The sequence below is a fragment of the Microtus oregoni genome, unplaced genomic scaffold (genome assembly GCF_018167655.1).
Source record: "Microtus oregoni isolate MIOR12 unplaced genomic scaffold, Mior012 000008F_ref0000371, whole genome shotgun sequence".
Lineage (NCBI taxonomy): Eukaryota > Metazoa > Chordata > Mammalia > Rodentia > Cricetidae > Microtus > Microtus oregoni.
The window spans coordinates 39,752,538-39,775,081 of NW_024543067.1; positions in this window are offsets into that span (position 1 = coordinate 39,752,538).

Genomic DNA, 22,544 nt, shown 5'->3' on the forward strand with positions numbered 1-22,544 from the left:
TATCTTCCTACTCTCATACCTCAGCATGTAAGTATCTAATTAGTGTGTCTTTGGACTCTATGGGGTTAGAGCGTTTGACTGATTTTAAAGTTGTTGTTGAGTTGGTGTGCTGGATTTCATTTAAACATTACTCAGTGGATTTTGTTTGGGATTAGATGAGAATCACGAGCAATTTCTGAAATGGCCCTATACGTACTTCTGCCATTTTGTAATACACACACACACACACACACACACACACACACACACATCCAGTGTCATTTTCATCACTAGTGATTATTAAAAATCAAAATGTCAATCAACTCTGAAAAGCATTGAAGAAGTTCTGTGTTCTGCAAGGTTAAGTATTTAGTCAAGAGTTATTTCCTTATATATAAAGTAAACAAGAACATCTATCTCATTATTGTGAAAATTTGGTTTCTTCTTTAATAAATGATAAGATTATATGTACACCAAGGAATTGTTTTAAAGTAAATTTCCTTAAGATAAGTATTAGCACATGTTCTATCTGTGGATCTTTTTTTACTATAGACCTGTGGTCAAATGCAAAGTTCTCATTTGGAAGGCGTTTGAAGTGGAAAAACTTTATGCATGCCTGGTTTCGCTATCTACAGGGCTGTGTCTTGCCACCTTGCCCTGGAGAAGACCTGGCTAAAGCTTTACGTGTGTGGTTGGGAAACCTCCTTGGGGATTAATGAAGTGATTTGCCATGGTGGTGTATACCTAGCCAGGGACAGGGGAATGCCAGGAGGTGGAGTCACATACACACACATACACAGATGTGTGTGTGTGTTCTAGGAGAGGAGATGTAGTGTGTTTGGTCCTAAGTTGCATCTCAAAACCTACCACAGTTCTCAGTACATAATAGGTACTTAACATATATCTAATGAATGATGGGTAAGAGCCCTTTACCCTAGCTCTAAACCTAGGTGTTTTTATTTAAGTAAGATTTATTTTGATTGAAGATCAAATAGTGACATAAATTCCTACCCTGTCTTCATTACAAATGACTGTGAGTGAGTGCTTTTGAATCTGGACCAATCGATGTAAGTTACTGTAATTAGATTTCCACTGTGGAAGAGGCATACCGCTTTATGAAGACCATAAAACATGCAGCAAATGTCAGAGGGGGAAAAAGTGTCCAAGATCAGGACGATAAATCCTCAATGAACCTGGAAGTTCAGAGAGTAAGATGCTCTAGATAAGTGAATTTCTGTTAAGGGGATAAACAGGAAGTCCTGTGCTTCTACTCACAACCAGTCTCCACGGTCTTGCCCTAAACCAGCAAATATCAGGGCATTCCATCAATGGTGAGGATACCATAACACAACATGACCATTTTCCCGATCACCATGTCTTCTGTACCTGTGACAGTCACTAACTGCAGGACACGGTGGGTTGGAAGTGGTCTGTCATGCTATGGGCAGGTTTGGGTATAATCAGTACATGTATCAGAAACTCAGAGTAGGGAGGGGTGTGGAGAGAGGCAGAATATCCCCACTGTGAAGTGAATTTTATGTGGTACTAGGCCAGTCCAATGTTCAGACTCCTGAAATATCTCTGTTGTTTTGTTTTCCAGTCAGTGCCATGGTGGAGACATGGTTGGACAGTGTCCCTAAGGAGACTTGTGTTGGAAGCTTGGCCTTCAGGAATGGCAAGGCCAGGACACGATTGATTGGGTTGCTGAGAGAATGTCCCTCAGATAAGATTAGCGCTATTCTGTGAGGCCCCAGTAAAATTTCACTGGAGTGGATTATTATACAGGAGCAAGATTGGCCCTGCTCTACTCCTTGGCTTCCTATCTGCCCTTGTGAGCTGTCCCTCTGACTTGTATCCCCCTTCATGATGTCATCAGTCATGATATAATAAAGCCAAGTCAGATGTCACCAAGGATCAAATTGCTTCTGCTGTCCAAGCTTGGATTTTCTGCTTCTAAAAACTGAGTTAAGTCTACCTTTCTTAGATTGGCAGATGTCTTGATGGGCAAAGGCATTTGATACACAAGCCCAAAACCAGAATTCAGTCTCCAGAATCCATGGAGTAAGAACTGACTCCAGACAGTTGGTGTGCATGAACCTGAGCACACACACACACCCTTCTCATACACAAACACACATATCACATGCAAACATAATTTAAAACTATTAAAAATAAATACATTTTTCTTTATAAATCAGATAATTTGGTATTTTATAATAGAGACAAGACTTGCTCAGCTGGCATCTGTCAGGGAAGTAGAGACAAACCTGTGGGCGTGGCCTTGACTGATGAGATGATGATACCCTGGTGGGCCAGGGTAATATGCTCTAGGTGGCTGGTTGAGTCTAGGGTCAAGCTCCATCAAGTGTAGCATCAGTTGCTGAGTTTTGGGCAAGGGCTCCAGGATTCAATAGGGAGCAGAAACATGAAAGCTTAGACACACAGAAGTCTGTAGCTTTGGTATTGGCCTGATGACAAAATTTGACCAGATACGTGGGCTCTGGGCCAGCCATATACCATGAATCCTCAACTTTGCTTCATTCATTCATTCATTCATTCATTCATTCATTCATTCTTTGAATGTCTGTCACCTCTCCTGAGATTTGAAGAGGATAATTTCTCTAGAAGGCTTATCTGAGCCTTTACTGAGTACGCGGGGAGAGGCTTGGCATTTCTCCTGAGGCATTGCTACTGTTACTGTTGCTTGCCAGACTGATTTCACTTAAACTATGTTTTTGCAGCTTTCCTTCTTTATTTTCTCACTCACCAAGATAGATTTGCCCATCTCCTGACTCTCAGAGCATCATTCTGTGACATATTTCCTCATTCTCATTTGTATGAAATCGGGGTAAGGGAGAAATTGTGGGGTTTGATTTGAGACACACTTTTGATAATAAGAACACAGAAGTTGGACTTGATTTTTGTAGAATTCATTTTGGAAAGGATAAAAATGCTCGAATCCAAAACACTTTTAATTCATTGCCTTCATTAGAAAGTATATTGAAAGACATTCCCCATGTTGAAAGTGAAAAAGGTTTAAAAGTGTATTTTTTTCAAATATACTTTTTGGCTGTTGGTTCCATTCCAGATTCTGAGTGGCAAGACACACCTCCACGCCCCTGCAAACCTTGGAGGCCATGCTTGTCCTGTGTCTGGACTTCTAATACCAATCTGCCCTGACCTTTCTATTGGTATTCCGTTCTTTGTTTTGGAAGAAGACCTTTGTGTATGGGTCAATTCCAAGGTTATCTCTTAGATTATAGATCTACATGTGGAGATTCCTTCTCTCTAGTGTGAACTGTCCTGTTCAGGAGCAAGCATGTACCCAAGAGTCCGGTGAGTAATCTAAGGGTCACGACTCAGTTCAGTTGATCTGAAACCATTTCTGGGATTTTTCATTTTCAACAGATCAAATAGTAGTGAAGGTGACTTCAAATTCAGCCTCATTGCTGCAAACACAGAGTCTGGCGTTTGCCCCTAGCGGCCAAGCTCTCATCAGCTGACCCGCAGAGGGCCTTTCGTCCTGCCTTTGCCTAAATCTGGATGCTTCCTGATCCCTCTGAGACTGTGAGCATGCCTGCTCTCTTCTTCCCACCCTCTGCTTAGGTTGTAATAAAGATGCTTGACTCAGCCATCACTTCCCCACGGCTGCATAGGGAAGCCCGGAGGAAAGGCGGGACACCTCTTTCTTTCAAGACTCTCCTAGTAATTCTTCAAACTCTTGGATTACAGCAACCCAGGGATTAGGTAGAAAAGATGAAGAAACTAAATCCATTTGAGGGTGAAATCTGGACAGAACATTGGTTAGGAAGAACTCAAGAATCCAGTTTTTTTTGGTTTTTTTTTTCTGCTTTATCTGTTCTCTGAAATTCTCTAGCTCAGAAGAGATAAAGGAGTCAGACCATCAGGATGGCTCTTTTCATTGGCTTTTCTGATTTGACTGTTTTTTTTTTCTTTTTTCGTTGAGCAAACTCTCCTTAGAGGTTATTCGAGTTAATACTTTAAAGTGTGTGCAAAGTGCTGAGTTATTGAGGTTTACAAAATGACCGGCACTCACGTGACAGGGTCCGGCCCCCAGATGGAGTGTATCAGAGGTTTGCGCTTGTGTGGAATGACTCGGTCCCCTGCAGAGGAACGCAGGAGGAGGCATCGCAGAGGAGGAAACACCCGTCATCTTTGGCCTGCTTGATGGCTCTTGGCTGCATCCTCCTCCAAGCTCCGTCACTCTTGGATGATAGGGTTTCTGAGAACAGAAGGCAGCAGCAATGTGTGGAAGGAGGTGAGGATGGGATGGGACCCAAGTGTCCTTCTTTTGAAGTCGCTCTGGCTGAATTAGTTTTGGGATCATATGGGGAAACATAACCCAAGTGACGGCCTTTTTCATTCAACATAAACAAATTTAATTACAAATTGTGGAGACTCTGTTCTGGGCCAGACCCCGGACCAGGTGCACTGGATGTGGAGATGAAAGATGAGCAGTCTCCCTTCTCAAGGACTTTGGGGTCTGCTGTAGCTTCCAAGTGTGGGTGGAATAAATTCCTACAATAAGTCGCTTCCTGCTAGGAGTGGCATGTGGCTTGAAGGAGGTGACATGAAACAACTGTGTCACTATGGACAGAGCACACTTTACAGCTCTCGGTATAGCTGCAGTCTGCCACCCTCGATCATGGAAGTTAGCCAAGGAGCTTGTGAGTCAAAGAGAGAGGAAGACAGGGGTAGCAAGTGTGAGGAGACAAGAGCTAAACAAAGAGGAGGAAAAAGGCAGAATAAAAGACCAGAGATTTGGAAAGTACAACGTCTGCACTGGGGAAATATGGGTGGATTTTTTTTTTCTTTTAATCATCTTTTGAACCCTGGATGATTCTAGTGCAAAATAAAAATAAAGACAATACAGGGTTTTTTTTTTTTTATCGCATGTTCGTCTAAAGTTTCTAAAACTTTTTTTATGACAAAAATTATCATTTATTTTAGAACTGTCTCTTGATTTAAAACTCTCCATGACACTGGGTTTTGATCCTACTGCACGTACGGGCTTTGTAGGAGCCTAGGCAGTTTGGATGCTCACCTTACTAGACCTGGAAGGAGGTGGGAGGTCCTTGGACTTCCCACAAGGCAGGGAACCTGGAATGCTCTTTGGGCTGATGAGGGAGGGGGACTTGATTGGGGGAGGGGGAGGGATATGGGAGGCGGTGGAGGGGAGGAGGCAGAAATCTTTAATAAATAAATAAATAAACCCTCCTTTCCTATAGCTCAAATACAATTAGTAACCTAGAGTTGAGGCCTGAGACTTCCAGGAGGCATCAGCCTAATTCGGGGACCAAGGAAACCAAGAGCTACTGAGTGACTGGCAGAGTGAGAAATCAATCACAGCACTACTATCTGGGGTACCCCTGACTGTGGGCACACTGAGGCACTTGGCAGAGGCAAACTGTTTCCATGTTCTTTGTGTGGAGCATGAAGAAGAAACAACAGTTGACCTAAAACTGAAGTGTCCCTTATGCTTGGCACCCATGATACATTCAGAGATTTGAGTTCAGGAAAGCTTCTCTGAGGAGAGGCCCCAGACCTGGGTTTAGACAGCTAAGTAAAGAAAGTCAGGCGAACAGAAGAATGAGTCGTGCTCTCTCACTGGAGTTAAGAACAATGCTTGTCTTCCTCAACAGCTAGCAGACAACTCAGGAAAGGGCTCCTCATGTGGACTAAGAAGTCACGTTCACTTTGTAAAGAGAAATAAGCATTCATTCTTCTCTTAAGAGTTTTCCAAAGCTAGGAACCTACCCTGATAGTAAGATGTCCAAAGCCCTGAGCACTGCTTTGGGAGGTTGAAGAAGCCAAGTTTCCTCCTCTTGGTGACCTGACAGAGGCCCTGGTCTCTGGGGGGTGGGAATGGGGCAATGCTGTTTGCTGAGACTGTGGAGGGGCCCTGCACATCACTCCTCTATAGTCCTGGCCCTGGCTGGCCTCACTGGAAGCTGAAGCAGCACCTGGTGACCCAGGAGCAGCGTCTTCTAGTGGTGCCTTATTACTGTGACAAGGGACTAAACAATTGCCTCCTCACAGTCTCCACTCACAAAACTGTGTGGAGACATTATCTCTAAAGAGGTCTCTTACATCAAGAGTCGGAAGTCCCATAGGGTTAGTGTCCTTGTTAGAAGAAACATTAAGGAAGAGGCCCCTCCTCCCCTCCCCATCCACCTCTATGTGGAGACACACTGAGAAAATGGCTGTCTATCAGCCAGAGAGAGTCTTCAGCAGAAACTGATCAGCAGGCACTTTGGTCTAGGATTTCCCAGCCTTCACAACTGTGGAAAACAAATTTGTTTAGTTAAGCGACAAACGCAGCTAAAGCTACCCTGTCCTTGGCATTTCGCTGTAGTAGCTGAGTAGACCAAGGCCATCAACAATGAACATAAACATTCTTCCTTTGGGTGATAGCTTAGTGGAGATGCCCTGTGTTGACTCAGATGTTTGAATGTTGGTTTGGTCTCTGACTGGTAGTGCTGTTTAGGTAGGGTTAGGAGGTGTGGCCTTGCTGGAGGAGGTGTGTCACTGGGGTTGCACTTTGAGATTTAATTACTGGGCCAGTTTCAGTTCTCTCTCTGCTTGAGCCCTCTGCTGCCTTGCCCTCAATGTATAGTCATGGCCAGTTATCCCTCTTGAACCAGAAGCCCAAATAAACCCTCTGTCTTCGGTACTCTCCTATTGCTGTGAGGGGACACCATGACCAAGGCAACTTAAGATGAAAGCATTTGATTTGGGGCTCCTAGCTCCAGAGGGTAGTAGAGTCCTTGGCTGTGGGTGGGAAGCAGGGCATGGCAGTAGCAGGCATGGCTCTGAAGTAGTAACAGAGAGTTTATATATTGAGGCAACAACCACGAGTCAGAGATAACCAAGTGGAAATGGCGTGGGCTTTAGAAACCTCGAAGCCTGTCCCCAGTGACATAACTCCTCCAACAAGTCCACAGCTTTTAATTCTTCCCTTAAACAGTCCCACCAACTGGAGAACCGAGGAGACACCTGAGCCTACAGGGTCATTCTCATTCAAACCAACACACCTTCCTGCTATAACTTGCCTTGGCCATGGAGTTTTATCATAGCTATAGAAAAGTAACTAAGACAGTGTGTGTATGTGTTTGTACATGTGGACATGTATGTGCATGTGCCCCTGTGTGTGGAGGCCTGAGGTTCATATCAGTCTTCTTAGCCAATTTCTATCTTACTTATTGAGATAAATAGGTATGTGGGACAGTTGTAGGTACCTGGGATCATGTGACTCATTCAAGGCCATGCAGCCAGTAAGTAGAAATTCCTCTATGAGGTGCCGGGTCTGCTGGTCTCAGGAACCAGGCTGTGCATGCTTGCTCTGCTCTGCGTCAGCTCGTGGCACAAGACAGCTTCCTTCGCTTCTTCCTAGAACACTTCACCGTCCATCTCAATGTCAGGTAATTAGCTGTGGGCGGGTGGCCATTCCTTCTGAGAGTCCTTGAGAGTCAGCACTTGTTTAACTCCAGTTTTGAAAGACTAAAGAGAGAACAAAGGAATACGGACTGTTTATGTCACATTAAAATGCGTTCGGAAGATTGACGCTCAGTGGTAATAATAGCTAATCCCAAAATAGTAGGACGGCGAGTGATTTTTATTTTACAGATTTGGGACACTTTTGCCTTACACTGTCACCTCCTGTAAACATAAGAACTATTCTCAGCGATGAAGAGCTTGACTTGTCTTCCTCCTACAGAACTTACGTGGGTGCTTGGCTTCAGCACAGGGGAGCCTGGAGAGTTTCCCATATCAAAACATGGGCACCGAGATTGGGGCCCTGGAGACCACAGAAACAAATGGCAGGAGGTGACCCTGAGTGATCCCATTACAGACAGCTGGCGTCGGGAAAGGGTGATAACCCTGGTTCAGTTCCAGGCCTAACTGGGGAACATGGAAATGATTACCATCTGGAGCCCCGCGGTGAAGGGAGGTGGTCTGGAGTCAGGGCACTCATGGCTCTAGCGCCCTGCCTGTGTCGCTGTGACAGGTTTCAGGAGAAAGAGTTCTTCTCAGGCCTCCAGGAAACCCGGAGACTCAAAAGGTGCAGTAACAGCCTGCAGAAGCGCACTCGGGGAGTCTGCCTTTGCCCAACAACACAGGAGCAAAGGTGCAGTCCCCGTTAGTGTGCTGAAGAATGTGTGGCCAAGATGGGTGGCACACTCTGTGGTGTTCTTGGCAATAGGTTCTGGTCTTTTCTTATATCTTCTGAAGTGCCATTTTTGGCAAACGTGCGCGGGAGAAATACTATACGTTGAGGAAAAGGAAATAGGAGGGCTTCCACTGCCCCCTCCCCATTCATAATGAGAAGCATGAACAGTGGAGAGCTAGGATTTCTTTATAGGAAAAACATGATGAATGAAAGCTACTTTTAAGTGTGAGAATACTCTGGAGGAGACCTTGCTAATTAGAAAGTCAAAGAGCTATTGTGTCCTCTCCAGGGGAATTTTGCAGGCAGGTGGTGACCTGAAAAGAGTAGTATTTCTAGAAGGCTCCCAGCTCACAGACGAGGCTCCCCTGCTGGGTTGATGTTGGAGAGGTGTCTAAAGGGATGATGTAGTCTCTGAGAGCCCAGCTCTATGCTCATTTGTCTGCATCTGCCTGTAGATTTCATAACTCTTAGAAGAGACCCTGCTGTGCTTGCTTGCTCACTCCTCCAGGAGTAACTGAGAGACCACTGACTGAGCAACTCTGTGCTGTACTCTGAGGAGATGTAGAAACATACTTTACACATGCTCACTACATGGAATAGTAGACTGAGCAGTGGCTGTCAAAGATCTATCCTAGAGCCTTCACATATGATCTTACTTAGAAAATGTCTTCATAGATGGTTTTTTGTAATGAGAAAATTGTTTTGGATTTCTTCAGTCCAATGGCAAAGATCTGTGTATGAGAACAGAGAAACAGCCATGAGAAACAGAATCGAGGGCAGTGTGAGCTCAGAGGCAGACTGGAGAAATAAAGCCACAGGACAGGGAATGCTGCAGCCACCAGCAGCTGGAAAAGACAAGGACTGGCCTCTGCCATAGAACTCCAGGGTGAGAGTGGCCGTTTTCACATTCTGGATTTAGACATTTTGCTTCAAAGTAGAGAGTGATTATAGTTGTGTATCTTTAAGCCACTTAGTCTGTGGTGGTTGTCTATGGCAGGAAACCCATGCACACATATACAACTGCACATATGTAGCATCATACGTGAGAGATTCAGATACATCCATGCAGGAAGCTGAGAAGAATGTGTCTCATCGTGCAGAACAGAAGACTCCCCAGGGAGGGCAGACACTACTCACGCACTGGAACAGGGGCAAGGGCTGGGAGCTTTTGATCTGGGAGACACTGAAACGGAGGAGACCTGCAGGGTAAGAGAAGCTGTCATCCCATGACCACTTGCTCCACACACCATGGTGCTCGGTCCTTCACACAACTACCTTGTTTAACCCCTCAGGTAGGCAAACTACTATCTCCATTTTGCAGATAAAGAAACTGAGACTTGGAGCGTGGATTGCTCCAAGTTTCAGCCTAGCAGGTGTTAGGACTGGATCTAGTCCTGAGCTGACTCTGAAACCCTACTCTTCCCACCTGTATCCTCTTCCTTAGGCTGGGGGATGCCAAGAGCAGCATGGAGTTTGGTGTGTTAGGTAGAGATACCCATCTCGGGGCTCGGCACTTGTAATGTGCATGGTAAATTTATATGGATGGCTCCATTAAAGCTCACCTTTTCCCACTTATTAATTTTTTCATATTTTGACCACATTTTTCTCCTCTCCCAACTCCCTACTAATCTAACTTCATGTTCTGTCTCTTTCAAAAACAAAATTACAAAATAAACAGAACACCTAATAAGATAAAAAAAAGATTCCAAACAAAGCAAAATGAAGCTAAAAGCCCACAAAACAAAACGTAAGGGAAAAAACCATGGAAGTTTGTTTTGTGTTGACCAACTACTCCGGGGCATGAGGCCTTACCTGGAATATGGCTGATATGCCCAGTGACGCACCACTGCTTAAAAGTGATTTGGCCTTTGCCAGCAGGTGTCAACTGCAAAGAGATTCTTGGTTAGGATTGGGACTGTGGTACCTGAAAGCTAGACCTTCTGAGCAGCTGTAGAAGCTAGCGTCATGCTCTACTTGGAGGGGAATGCCTTCAGCCTTGTGGGTACATTTCCACACCAATAGCTGTGAGCTCTGTATCGAGTGATGTTCAAGGCGGTCCTGCCGGGCAGTGGTGGCTCACGCCTTTAATCCCAGCACTTGGGAGGCAGAGGCAGGTGGATCTTTGTGAGTTTGAGACCAGTCTGGTCTACAAGAGCTAGTTCCAGGACAGGCTCCAAAACCACAGAGAAACCCTGTCTCGAAAAACTAAAAAAAAAAAAAAAAAAAAAAAAAAAGGCGGTCCTAATTCCCCCGTGCTATGGCCTGCACAGTAATAACCTGCACAGTAATAGCTGAGGCCTTCTAGCAGAAATATATGGGCATATTCCCCAAGAGTGTAGTTTGCCTGAAGAATTTGGCTAGAACAGACACAGAGATATTTTAATAGGTTATTAGGAGGGTCCGTCTTCTAGGTCCCTGGTTCTGTAGCAAGGTAAAGAGAAAGAGGCTTGGAAATTGTCCTAGAAATCTCACACTTCAAATCTGAGCGTATTGTCACCTGGAACGACTGACTGTCTCTACTCAAATCCATATTCATTCAAAAGCTGTGCATCAGCAACTGTTGAACTGCCCTCCCCTGCTTCCTCCTTCTCTTTTACATTATGTAGCTGCACTGATTATGGCGTGAACCTGCCTCTGTTTCAGCTGAGTGGGTACAATGAGTGCAAGAGCAACGGAAGGGTGGAGGTGAGTGGGTGAGACAGAAGATAAGGAGAAGGGTTCCTCACATGGAAATCATCACAAACAGTTCCAAAATCCATGGGACAGATTAGGCATTGGGGAAACTGTGCCAGCTCTTTCTTCTGGGAAGGTGAAGTTTAGGGGACGCCAAAGTCGAACATCTTCCACCACACCTCACCTGTGGAAGCAATCACCCTGGCCCTCTTAAACCTGCCCACCATGCTGAGTCTTCTTTGTGTCAAAAATGGTGACCAAAGCCTCCCAAAGGAGAAAGGGTGGTGGAGATCCCACCATGGGGGAAATGGATCCCTTTAGAAGGATTTAAAGCACAGAAGGATTTAAAGCCCCAGCCAAATTAATTGTTTGGGGAAGGAGGAAGGGAAATATTTTCTTTGCCAACCTGCCATCATAGAAAGGGGGTCATTTTCAGTAGTTGCTGAGGAATGAATGCCCAGAGAGTGAGGAATAACATCTTGGCCATCCTCCCCAGGGATGAAATGAAACAAGCCGAAATATTTAGAAGAAGCAGCGACAACCACAAGTAGCCTCAGAAGTTGGTTCTCAACCTGGAGGCCAGAGGTCCCAGCGGTATGTCAAATGCCAGAACTGCCAGATGTCAGAATATTGTTAGTGACCTTAGCAGGTCTCAGACAAACTGTCACAGCAGGGAGCAGGGCTCACTCACAGCCTAAGAAAAGGCTGTGTGGAAACAGGATAACGGGCGGTCCTGGAATAATGGGAACAAACCGACTGCAGAGGTACTGTTCTCACCTGGCGAGAAGATGTCTAGGATCAAGATGCATTTGAAAACAGCATGAAGTGTGTTAGAAGAAAGTGTGGAGTTGTTAAGGAGACAATTACAATTGAGAGGAGGGATCTTGAGAGAAGAGGATGCTGTGCCAAGTTGCAGGGAGAGACTGGGAAGTGTTCACGGTCAGCCCAGAGCTGAAGGAACAGACTTCTGAGAGAGAGACCTACGCTCTGGTCTGCTGTCTGCTGTTGTGATAAAACATCCTGGCCAAAAGCAGCCTGGGGAGGAAAGGGTTTATCTGACTTACACTTCCAGATCATAGTCTACCTTGAGGGAAGTCAGGGCAAGAAGTCAAGCAGAAACTCTGGGAAAAATCATGGAAACACTGCCTAACAACTCACTGGTTCTGCTAGCTTACCCACACAGCCTAGTACCACCCTCCTAGGGATAGTGTGGCCATGCAGTGGGCTGGGTCCTCTAACATCAAATATCAATCAAGGCAATATTTTCTTGACATGGTCACAGATTAATTTGAGCAAGGAAATACTTTAACTGAGGTTCCCTCCTCCCAGGTGATTCTAGGTCATGCCAATTTTACATCAAAACTAACCAGGACAACCTGCATGGTGTTTCCATAGAAGAGCAGATGAGTCTGCAGGGTTAGAGGTGACCAGCCGCAGGAGGTTCAGGGGCATTTTCTGGGATATGACCCCCTGAGTGCGCAGGAGCGGCAGGTAGCATCACTACCAAGAAAGTTCAACACAAGAGACAGCTGTGGTGGAAACTCGGATGGATTACTTTGCATTTGAGAAACAATGCTGAAGACAGCAGAGATGGCACCCGAGAGACCCAAGGCAGCTTCACTGGGAAAGATGGCTGATGGCGCATGAACCACCTTTAGAGCAAGCAGTATTTCCAGAATGACTGAAAATGGCAGGTCTTATGGGAAGACGCTTTGTAAAAGTGGTCTCATGAAACTGGAAAAAAGAGGGCTGAATGGAACAGCACTTGACGGAGAGAACCAAAGATGCAGAGGTGGCGAAAGGTGCCCAGCGGCATGTTGTTGCTGAGTAGGTATGACAGCTCCTTGGGCTGCCAGGAAGCTCGGGTCACCACCCAGCTCACCTAGCCCCATGACCACTTGCTAGGCCAGGTTGCCCTTTGGCAAGCAGGCCCAGGTCACGGCATGTAGCCACTGCTGCTCACACTGCTTGCTTTGCAAGGGAGGAGGAGCGCCCCGGGTGGCAGCTGTAAGCACAATGGTCATACATGAGAGCCAGGGAGGCAGTCAGCACTGAGGGCAGGGAGGTGCACCACAGCCTGGAGCTCCCATAGGTACTGTCCCTGAATGTGCTGCCAAACCTCATGATCACTTTGACTGTGAGCAACAAATGTCGAGATGAAGAACACTTTGGTTTCTGGTTCCTAAAAGACCTCTGTGATCCTTGCCACTGGAGGCCCTGTTAGCATCTGTGGTCCCTGTTGCTGCTGGAGGGCATGTTGAAGTCCACGGTCTATGTTGCTGCTTGCTGCTATGGTACAGAAGTTTCTTTTGCTGTGGTATCAATGGCTGCAGACTCATAAATGAGACGAAGAGGCTCCTGAGACTTCTGTGACAGCCTCCTTCTCCCCCTAAAAATAAACGGTCGAGCCAGGAAGCTATAGAAGAAAGTCTTTGAAATCTGTGATAAAGATGCTGAATTATAAGCTCATCACAGTTGACGGCTTCTGGTGGGGGATGTGGAAGGACTCAGTTTTCCTTAAGGGCTGGAGGCTGGGATTTGACCATACTCCAACGAGTATATGAGCAACACAAATTAGACTTGGTGTATTGTCATTTTTGTTTTCTTTTTGGAGGACAATGGTGCGGAGGGTGAATGGGTGGACTGGGAGGAGTGGGAAGCAAGTGCATTGCTGGAAATTCCCAAATAATTAATAAAAATATTATGTTTGGGAAAAAATACACCATCAAAAAAAAAGAAAGGAGGAAAGGAAGGAAGAAAGGAAGGAAGGAAGGAAGGAAGGAGAACAAGGCTATGAGCCATTCACTGTCTGAGGGTTTGGAGAGGCAGCCTCAGCAGGCCCTGACGTCAAAACACGGAGAAAGCAAAGAGAAGCCACCGAAGCACAATAGCGTAGATGAGGAGTAAGTGGTACAGTGGTAGTCAGTAGTGCCATTTTCCTGACGTGCTGTCCCAATTATAACAGATCCAAATTACTTGCATTTTAAATTGTAGCCTGCAACGGGCACAAGGGCTGGCCCAGCGTGGCTGTGACTCTCCCAGGAGAGGGAGCTCATATGTGTGCCCCATGCCTCACTTGGAACAGAATTGAAAACCTTTGTCTAGAGAAGGGCTCATATGCATAAGTACAAAACCTTATTCATTAATAATAAACCCAATGGAGACTTTTAATCATGTTTTAAAGAGCTGCCATTTCAAAGTAACCCAGTGGAACCAAAGCCTTTATTATTTAAGAGATGTTTTTTTGCCAAGACTGTTGATATCACACTTTGAAAGTGAATTAATAATAGGCTTGCATACGCCAGACAACCGGAGCGATGTCAAGGACAGTCCCCCACTGGAAATGGTGTGCCGAGTGCTGTTAAATGGGATTCCTGTCTCAAGCCCGCATGCTGGAGCTCTGAACTCCGACTCCCCTTTCATTTCTTGGATTGTCCTGCCAAAAAGACACAGAGAATTACTCATAACACGGAGGCTCATGATATGTCATTTTTTATTATATTTTATCTCTCTCTCTCTCTGTGTATAATATGCTAAAAATGAATAAGCCAGAAGACAACTTGTGGGAATGAGCTCTTTCCTCCTACCACGTGGGGTCTGGGGTCTAACTTAAGAGTCTTTTAGCCTTCTCACTGGCTTTCTGCGAGTCATTATTATCAGCTCCATTTTTAGGTGGAGTCTCTAGTAGGGGCTGACTGAGAACTCCTTGCCCAACACCCATGGGTGTGGCCGGAAGCGGCAGGTGGCTAGGGTGGGCACAGCTTCTGTATTGGACCTGAAACAACAGCCAAATGATGAATACAGAGCGTTCTTAATCACGAGGAGCGTTAAACCTCAATCGACCCTGGTTCCTGGGCTTGCTGCACCAGCCGAGTCTGAATCACGGAGTGAGACTCAGAGAGCTGAGCTTTTGGAAGCAGAGCGCGTGCTTTCAAAGCCAGGGCTGGCTCCTTGGAGCTCTGGGTATTCTGGTGCAGCACAGTGGCCAGAAAGCAGCGCCAACAGTCCACTGGTGCCCAAAAGTCTAACGGTCACGTTGGAAAAGCTCTCTCGGGCCATCTAGTTCAAAGCGGCCCTTCTTAGCTCTGAATCCTTGGCTTGCTGATCTCTGGTTGTAGTGTGTGCCTGCTTCCCCTCTTCAGCCCTCTTCCCCTTGATCAGGCTGAGTGATGGACAAGGCGGAATGGCAGGACACCGTTTCAGAAGAAACAAGTCTCGTTCTCTCGTCTGCGTGTAGGAAATGGAAGGCAAGGAGAAGGAGACCTAAAGAAGAGGGTCATCTACTCTGCTAAGGAGCTGTAGCTGGCACCAAGTGCTCACATTCCATCTGTTTGTACCACAGTCATCTTCAGGAGTTCATGGTGTTCTCACTTCTTAAAGAGACAGGGAGATGACTCAGAAAAAATTAGAATTGCCAACATTTTCATTTAGCCATATAAAAATGTCTAAAAATTTCATTTACTTTCATCATCATTTTATACACACACACACACGTACACACACTCACACATACTCACACACAGACACACACTCACATTCTCATAGATACACACTGACACACACACAGACATACACACTCATGCTCACACAGACACCCACACCCACACACGGGAACACACACTCACATGCTCACACATATATACACACACACTCTCACATACACACTGACACACACACACAGACATACACACTCATGCTCACACAGACACACACACCCACACACGGGAACACACACTCACATACTCACACATGCACACACACACACACACAGTCACACACAGACACACACACACTCACACAGTTCCTGGCCATTAAGTTGGAGGATGAGCAGTTCGGAACCATGTGGGAACACAGTAGTAATTCAGTCTCAGACCCTGCAGGAACTCACAGAATAAGAATCTACATTTATAGAAGTCTTGGGTAATTCATGTGTTTATAAAAAATGTAAACCATTACTCGAAAACAGTGGGACTCCATATTTTCACAAGCCAATTTTTAAAATAGGAAGTTTGAATCACAATTTTTATCACATTATTCCCTTCTAGGATTTTTTTCCTTTTTATAATATTCTCAAGTCTTGACCCTAGAAATTTGACCCTAAGGACAGTTTTACTAGGTTGCCAGGGAACGTTTGGGCTGAGCAGAAATAGTCAACACAAAATAAAGCTGGCAATGCTAAAACTGCAAGCGCTGAAACTTATTAAAGATGAAATAGAGGGTCATGTCACAATGGTCACATTGGATTCTGTAAGAGTTGGCTCAGGAAAACATTCGGCTTGGTAGAAATAATCAACATGAAATAAAACTGTCAGCAGTTAAAATTGCACACAGCAAAATTTAGACAGAAACTGATGGAGGAATCAAGACTTCTTAGTTAAAACCCAGCAAACCCGGCTTTGGAAACAATGAACATATAAGGAACAGTCTTCTTTAAAGAGAAGTTCACGGAGCAGAGATTACTACACGGAAGCTACTTCTAGACAAACTAGCGGAAGCCACATAAGGACAGAAACTGTTCCCAGGCCCACCCGCTGCTATCCCCAGCATCTAGAGCAGTGCCTTCTGATATGGAAGAGCAGCTCAGATAAAACTGTGCTGCACAAAATCTTAACACTGACAAAGAAATAATGTGATATCAAAAATTGAACAAAGTGAAAATAGAAAAAAATGTCGAAGAAGCTTTAGTATGTGCAACAGATTTTGAAAAAAATAAAATGACTTAATAGGCTTTGATTCATAAAATCCCCTTTTCTCCAAGAAAAGCTATCTGAGACAACTCTCAGGGTCAGTGAATTTGGATTAAAATTCACAAATGCAAGTCCACATGGACTAAAATGGAGAGAACACATCTACCTCATCAAGGTAAAGTCAAAAAATTGCTAAAAAAAAAAAAACAGTAGTATTCCTTTTTCTGAGAGCCACTCTTAATTTTCTTCCATGCCAAACTGAAATTTGACATTCTGGATTGGGTATTAGCTGATCCAAAGCAGAATCATTTGTTACACTCAACCCAAACACGTATTGACTTCATTGCATAGTCTATCAAGTCATTGAAGCTGGAAGTCTTCTGATAGCATTGGGGAAACTTTCCACCACCCTGGGAATTTCTAATAATTTCATTATAGTATAGCTAAGGAAAAGCCCAAGTTACCAAACCATTAGTCAACTGACAAGATACAATATTAAAGATATTATATAAAATAAATGTTACATCATCAACTATATGGAAAATTGTCTTTTAAAAAGTCTCATCAACTTTCCCTATTGTTTTAAGTTATTATTGTTATTATTGTGTGTGTGTGTGTGTGTGTGTGTGTGTGTGTGTGTGTGTGCTGTCTCCCCTGGAGCTGGAACTCTGGTCCTTGTAAAAGTAGTGTGAGCTCTTACCCCAAACAGAAAGTTCTCTTTTATTTGTATTATTGCAAACTTTAAAAGTCACCTTTAGGTAATAAATACTCAATGTAAAGTCAAACTGTTCTTAGTCAAACTGCATGGTAGCATTAGTTTTGATTAAAATTGATACAAGAATTCTAACTTCTTTCCAAACTTGGATCCGAATGAGTGGACTCTGGAACCTGCTGTCATGGAGATTTTCCTTTAAGTAGCACAACAAAAGTTATACTCACAGCATCTACAATTTGCAATGCTTCATAGAGAGCAAGACTCTTGATTGGTTGGTTCAAAAGTCATTCTAGGCTGTCTGTTCTGAAGAACTGACTATGAAGAAGACATCCTGATCCAAAAAAGGAGAAAGTAGGTAGTTTTAACTGCCTTGTTTAGAAAATGATTGCTAAAGCTCTTTCTTCGTGGAAATTCAGCGCTGTGGTTCCATTTATCCGGTGTATACTTATTAGGCATCAATTATGGCTCTGTCTGTAAAGAACAGACAATCGACAGGATACATTCCTTCCTAAAGAGCATCACACTCCAGTTGAAATTATTCCCCACCTAAGTATTTGATATTATAGTACACATATCCACTGAAACATGTCTTCTATGTTTCTTAATTGTTGGGGATAGTGGTGTAAGTGGAGTTAGACCTAAGTATAATGAGCCTTTAAAAGGTTTAAAATTATGGACTTTCTATTTAAAACTTTCAAAACATAGATAAATATCAAAAAGCCATATCTTAAAATAGTCCTTAAACTAATCTATAATAGAGAAAATTTACCAAATGCCCATAAAGTATGATGGAGCCATTAAACTATGTAACACCCTCTTGATGGCCACTAGCTATTATCCAGAACTGACCCTGTGTTTATTCTGTTCATTTATGTTTGTATAGATAAATGTAATGTTCTCCATACCCCCTAGCAATTTCAGAAGTTGGTACTTCGTGTGCCTCTGTGATGTTGCCTTGAGTGACAGGGCCTAGAATCACAGACTTCTGATGCTGTTTAACCTCCAGAATACCAGATGCCATAGTTCTGTCAAAGGCTCAGGTCAGAGCAAGAGGCAGGATCAAAATGTGCTTCAGTGACAGCTTGATGCGTTGAGAACTCGAGGCTGGAGGCTGAGAGGAGGATTTGGAAGATGTACTCAGAGCCTCAGGAAAGCACCAGGAACCATCTCCTTCTTGAATTCATTCATTCAACACAGAGATAGTGAGTAGCCACTGTGTCCAAATGTGTGTGTGTGTGTGTGTGTGTGTGTGTGTGTACAAAGAGAGACCAAGCTAGGGCTTTTGAAACTTCAAAGACCACCCAGTGACACACTCCCTCAAGGCCACTCCTCCTAACCCTTCTAGTTCTTTCTTACAGTGACTAAATCTTCATATATTTAAGCCTGCGTTGACAGAGGCTGTTCATTCGTTCCTGACTGCCCAGACCCAAAATAATTACATAGAAACTATATTATTTAAAACACTGCTTGACCAATAGCTTAAGCATATTGCTAGCTTGCTCTTATATATTAAATTAACCCATTTCCCTTATTTTATATTTTACCATGAGGCTTGTGGTTTACCTCTAAAGTTCTCCTCGGGTGGCAGCTACAAGGTGTCTCCCTGACACTACCTACACTCTCTCTAGATCTCTGTTTGGATTTCCCGCCTGGCTTTACTCTGTTAAGCCATTGGCTGTAAGCAGCTGTTTTTCATTAATCAATAAAAGCAACACATATACAGAAGGACTTCCCACACCAAGCCTATGGGGATCATTCTTATTTAAACTGCCACAACCCTCATTGCTTTTGCTTCATCAGTTTTGTACTCCTTTAATGTTTAATGCTTACTTTATTTGCCACTTATGTGTATCTGCATGACTGTGTGTGTGTGTGTGTGTGTGTGTGTGTGTGTGTGTGTGATGCCATCTGAGACCAGAAGAGGGCAGATATGGAGAAATAGATTAAATTAAGATGTAAGAGTTAGCCAATAAGAAGTTAGAGCTAATGGGCCAAGCAGTGTTTTAAATAATATAGTTTCTGTGTGGTTATTTTGGTTCTGGGCAGTCGGGACAAACAAGCGGCCTCCTTCTACAATCACATGACTTCCACTTCCACACTACAGCTCACATCTAAATGATGACTATGCACAGAACATTTGTATATCATCAATGAAAATTATCTGAAGGCTTATAAAATCATCTTGAATTTCCAGATAATCAAATGTGCAAAGTTGGATTTGGTTTATATACTTAACAAACCAAAGGGCATTGAACACAGAAGCAGAGATCAGACTCCAGCTGTCTTCATTAAGCCAGACATTAAATTTGAAACTACATAAATCAATTCTGCTTTTTTTGTGGAAAATATAGTTATTTTTGTTTATTGAAATATGTCATTTGTTTTATTATAATATTTAAATCTAAAATTAAGGGATTACTATTTTAGAAAATCCTCAGTTTCCTAGTCAGGTAAGTCAGGTACTTATACTCCACACAAACTAGGCTTAAAGTTCTGTAGTAATAGGAGTGGCGGGGCTGTGTCCCCAGCACCCCGGCCGCCTGGCTAGCTTATATCCCGAAATAAGTACATGGAAACTGTATTCATTTAAACACTGCTTGGCCCATTTCTGTCTAGCCTCTTCTCAGCTAACTCTCACACCTGGACTAGCCCATTTCTTATAATCTGTGTAGCCCACGAGGTGGCTTACCAGGGAGATTCTAGCCTATGTCCATCCTGGGTCGGAGCTTCATCGCGTGTGTCTGCCCGGGAGAGAGGAGCATGGCATCTCTGCTCCAGAGAACAGAGCTGTCAAGTCTGAGCTCACTTCCTCTTCCTCCCAGTATTCTGTTCTGTTTACTCCACCCACCTATGTTTTAACCTATCAGGGCCAAGCAGTTTCTTTATTGCTTAACCAATGAAATCAACAGATTGATATATAACACTCCCACATCACTTCCCCTTTTTCTGTTTAAACAAAAAAAAAGGAAGGAAGGCTTTAACTTTAACATAGCAAAATTACATATAACAAAACAGTTTATCAAGCAAGAATTACAGTTACAATATTTATATCTATTTTATCTTTTATCATAACAATGGAAAACTATAACTATAACTATCTATCTATTCTTCAACTCCATCAAAGACTCCAGAAGAATACAATATTACCTAAGCAAACAAAAAGTAAGCCATTTTCAAAACTCTAGAAATGACAGAGACATCTCGCTGCCTGTACAGTCACCCAAAGTTCCTCTGTACCGTTGGGGCATCCATCTTCGGCATACAGGCCCATAGTTTCCAGCAGACATTTCCACAAAGCGGGAAATTTCAAAGGCAGTCACTATCTGCTTGTCCAGAAGAATGTCTTGCAGACTCTTTCATGAATCAGGAACCCCGAAAGACCATCTCACCTTTAGGCAAGTTTAACAGTCCTTTCTCTGTGGGTTCTTTGTGTCCAGTTTATGCAATAGTCCAGGCAAGAGCAGTTTCTTGCCCAAATGGCTATCAAACTCCATAAGGTGCCTCTTTGATGCCCATCTTCCTCTTGAAATAGATTAGTGCTGCCAGGAGCAGAGTGTCTCATTGTCATGAAAAGTCCTCAGTTATTAAAACATTTAAAATGCCATATTCTATAATCTTTGAAAGATATGAAGAATGCCTATCTGAAATATATCTATGCATATCTAGAAAATCTAACTAACATGACTACAAGCTTGACTATTATGACTATCTATTTACTACCTATATACATTACATTTTTAAGTGAACTACACAATCACAATAACTTAATCAAGATAAGAAACACATATACATATAACAAAATTGACTTTAAATCTCTATCAATAAAGCAAAATCTATAATAATGCAAATTATTCATATCTATATCATATCCCCCTTTAAATGTTAAAGAACGTTTATAAACCATATTTGGGAACATGAGCGCAGTTTTTTCTCTCCAAACTGCTTCCTGCTGAATGGGGGTGTCGTTAGTTAGGTTTTTCATGGTATAACCTGTGTGCTAGTTTCATCTCAGTTGGCAGTTGAGCAAAGCAATTTTCTGAAGATGTTCACAGCAACCCTTTAGGAGGGCGTGGTCCATCATACCATATTGGAATAGAAGAAATGAACAGGGTCTCATCCTCTGTGAAAACAAAATAAGAAACTCCTTTCCAAAGCATCATGTCCTTAGATCCAAATTTCAAAGTCAAAGCATTTTCAAAATATCTACGTTGGATTAGTTCAGCAGAATTTATAAATAAATATCTTTTAGCAGCTGTTGCTCTTTCCTCAGCATTCAAATAATTCAAAGAGAGCATAATAGCATACAGTATCAAAATTCTCTGTGTATTTTCCATCTTTGTGCACTTTATTTTAACCTCTATTTTGTTTATTTTTACTTTTTATTTTTTGCTTTTTGAGACAGGTTCTCTGTATCTTTGACCTGGAATAACTCTGTAGACCAGGCTGTCCTTGAACTCTCAGAGATCCGCCTGTCTCTGCCTCTCAGGCATTGGGATTAAAGGTGTATGCTACTACACCTTGAACTCACAGAGATCTATTTGTCTCTGCCTTCTAGGCACTGGGATTAAAGGTGTGTGCTACCACACCTTGAAGTCAAAGAGGTCAATCTCCCTCTGCCTTCCAAGTGTTGGGATTAAAGGTGTGTACCACACACAACAACTCTCTTCCTTTTTTTTTACTTTAAGAACTTCAACTTTTAGTCTGCATATATTTTTAACACACTGTAAACCATTTAGAAATTTTCTTTGTCTTTGAATCTCTCTTTACTGTATATCTCTCTTTTTCTGACAACATGAGTCTTTAATGTACCAAGCAATATGAGTAGGACTAAAGCTGTGGCTTTGCCTGCTAGATATAGCCCATTCCTTAGCTTTCCAGCCTCATGGCTGAGGTACTGACTGTAGCCATGTTTACTGCCACAACTCTATGGCATTTCAAGGTCCCTGCCAACAAGTAAGTTGCAGCATTATGTCCACAGACAACACACAAGTCCTCTGTCTGTAGTCGGCCCTCCTTCCTCAAACAGTCAGAATTTGCCCTGGCAGGATGGCCCAGAAAGCTGGCATTTTAAAACAACACAGGGTTTTTTTTCCTGCTGCTGAGTCAGGAAAATTTCAAAATGGAGGACGCACCATTTTGTGCTAGCTCTGGGGTCGCCAGGTAGGAGCAGCACTCAGCACTTTAATTCTGAGACTGAGCGTGCAGCACAGAAATTCTTTTCATCCAAGTTACAGCCAAATCTGACAGGCAGAGCACTGTGCAATCTGAAAATTCGTCTCTTCATGGCGGCAGGAATCCG